Source organism: Dendronephthya gigantea, unplaced genomic scaffold (assembly GCF_004324835.1).
Source record: "Dendronephthya gigantea isolate DGI-Jeju-01 unplaced genomic scaffold, DenGig_1.0 000580F, whole genome shotgun sequence".
Lineage (NCBI taxonomy): Eukaryota > Metazoa > Cnidaria > Anthozoa > Malacalcyonacea > Nephtheidae > Dendronephthya > Dendronephthya gigantea.
The window spans coordinates 24,989-28,054 of NW_021163590.1; the positions used below are offsets into that span (position 1 = coordinate 24,989).

The following is a 3,066-nucleotide window of genomic DNA, read 5'->3' on the forward strand; positions in this document are numbered from 1 at the left end:
ATATAATGTTCAAAACTTGCTGCCATGCGTTTATCTCACAATGCAGAGGTTCAGGGCGTTGTCTTTCGGCAAATACACCAATACGAGGGGGACCCAGTTGACGTATGCCATTTTCCGCCATATACTCTAACATCTTGCTATGTCGTGTCTCCTTTAGTGTAGTTGGCAGTGAAGAAATGTACGCTTTTACTAACTTTGCATGTTCCTCTCAGGTGGCATTAGTATAAGGTTTCCAAGTATCGGTATCAGCATTGCCAATAGAACCACCCATTGTTGAGATGTTGGCTTTGCTTACATTTGCATATGGAGAGGATGTGTAGCAGCCTGGTTTAACTCATTATTGGACCAGCCTTGCCATGACATATCTGCACTCGGTTGGAATTCAACAGTACACTGCTTTCCTGCAACTGTTAGTACATTTCCTTCAATAAAGCCATTTCATCAGTGTGCTGCTTCCAAAGATCTTCTAAAATTTGATGTTTCTCTTCCAAGCTGACACAGTGCAGTAAATACTGGAAATCTCTACTTCGGACACGGTCCCCAAGATTCCACATAGTAACACTTCCTATTGAATAAATATAGGGCACATAAGCACTGTGATTATATATCCTAAGAAAAGTCAAAAAATGATAACAGGTTTCATCAATGCAACATGTTGCACTCCTGAAATTTTTTCCATATTTGAAGCTAAGTTAGTTTAATACCATATTATAGGATTGATAAATATAGGATTGATTTCTCATGTTCCATGCTTCCACACATCCATGTATTATTGCCTATTTTACTCCAGAATTTACAGTACATACCTATTGACATTGTGAGATCACTTGTCTCTGGAGCACCATCATCAGAAAATTGGAATATGAAATGATTTTCCATTTCATCAAACCAAACAAGCTTTTTTGAGAGATGTTGTACTCGAAGATGCAAATCAATAATCATAAAGACCAGGCCAGTGATTGTCCTTGAAACTCCTGATGTGCCTGGTAACTGCTCAATATCACCAATGTCAAGATTTTTCACAAACAAGTCAACAGCTTTAGAGGATACTGGTTGAGGGTGCCTCAGATCCAACCCCAGACAGTTAATATTCTTTGGCAGCCATATCTCCTTGTTGGCATTGAAGTAGGATGCTTGTGTCTTGCAAACAAGTGTAAACTTTCTTCGGGACAAGAAATTCTGGTACTTCAAAGCTAGTGCGTTCTTCATGGCTTCAGCTGAAATTTGGTAATCTTTCATAGAGTTTCCAAACAGTTGTTGTAGATGCTTTCCCTTTTTGTACCCAATAAAGACCTCGGTGATAAATTCTTTTTGTGCATTAGCTACTATGTAGTCCCAAGCACCATACAATGAACCAACCTATTAATTAAAATAAGTGATCTAGGATGAAGAATTTTTAGTACTATATAGTATTTACTTATTTCCATTAACTAGTTACATAAGATCTAAAGGTCTTTCTTTGATGAGTACCGTACCACAGAACCTCTGGCATTTGACAAAGTAAAATAAATTTAAGGGTACAACACATGTTGATGATGGGTCAAGTATGATACCTGGCTGTTTATATAGCTACTCAGCAATCTGCCCCATTGTGCTTCAACTTTTTACTTTACTCTATGTATTGCCAAATTATCTTACACGCCAAGGGGAGACCCTTACAGCCTAATGGGCTAAATTACAGTCTCTATCCATATGTATACCTCTCCTCCATGTATAAATGTAAGGGCCTTCTCTGTCTCTTTTCTTCTTCTGTATCGTGTGCTTGAGCTGGAGTCATTAATCATATCTTTCAAAGTGGGATTTTTCATTCTCTTACTCTTTGAAAATTGTTTGTAATCTAGGCCAAGTGAAGAAATCATTGACTTCAGTTCTTGATTCTCCTGTGTTTTAACTGACATTTCCTGTTTAATTGCTTCAACTTGCTCGCTTTTCTCTTCAAATGCTCTGTTTAGGTTTACCAATTCAGCATCTGAATAAAGTAAAATATCAATAGAGAGGATGCCATGTATATGGTATGGTTAGACACAACACTGCTTATATTAAATATTCAGTTTGAAAGTATGATTATACAGTGTATTTTGAAAAATATATCGAACCTAAACTTTGTTTACATCATTCAAGAGAGAATATAATCATTGTATTCTGCTTCGCTTTCTATTGGATCAAAAATCACTCGTGCTTATTTCCTTGCCAAGAAGCGCAAACAAAGTTTAGGGGTCTACAGGCTCAGAGAGATATGATATAGTCCAACAAATATTCGGGTAATGCTCCTAATTTTTACACCAATCAAAATCAGCTTACCTTTATTGCTCAAACTTTTCATAAGCTCGACCTTAGCGTCTTCCAACTGCTTTACTTGGGCATGAAAACGAGATGCTGTCGATTCGCATTCTCGGATTGTTTCAGTCATACGATTTTCCTTATCTAACTACTCTCTTCGTCGTTTGTTTGCAATAAAAACGGGTGAATTTTCCCAAAATGTTGCCAGTTTTTTTTCAGAGTTGCAAAGTCCCTTATGGCCTCTTAACTTCGAACATTTACGACTTCTTTTTGCAATATAATCCGTCTTCTTGAGTCGCCATCTTGAATCTACGAACTTCCGTACATAGGTCAACCACGGCTTTCCACAGTCTTACACTTTTGAAAGCAGAAGGTATTGGTTAGGCTACAAAAAATATACTACACAATTCGTTTAGTTAGGAGCCTGCACGACATTTGTATGAAGATATTTCACAAAAACCTCCACTTTTGCTTAATTTCCTAATTTCCCGCTACTATTAAAGACCTTGTAGGGTAGCCTAAGTGAAAATGTGGATAACATGTGCTTTACACACCCTTTCGTCAGATCTGTTTTGATTGTTTTGATCAGTCCCTAGAAAGCCGTTTATCAGAAAAATGAGGGACTAAAAATGCCATTTACTGCCTTTATGCTCATACGTTGGTCAAAAAAGTATTCTAAGAGACCAAATTTTACATGTTAAAGGTATTTAGATTCAAAACATAATCAGCTAGTGGTAAATAATGAAGCATGCTTATCAGCCCCCTTGACAGTCCCATTCTGTCTTG

General features: G+C 37.3%; 1 pseudogene; it reads right to left on the reverse strand.

Moving 5' to 3' along the window:
• Positions 1-424: 424 nt before the first annotated feature.
• LOC114543891 lies at positions 425-2,410 on the reverse strand (annotated as a pseudogene).
• Positions 2,411-3,066: the final 656 nt, after the last annotated feature.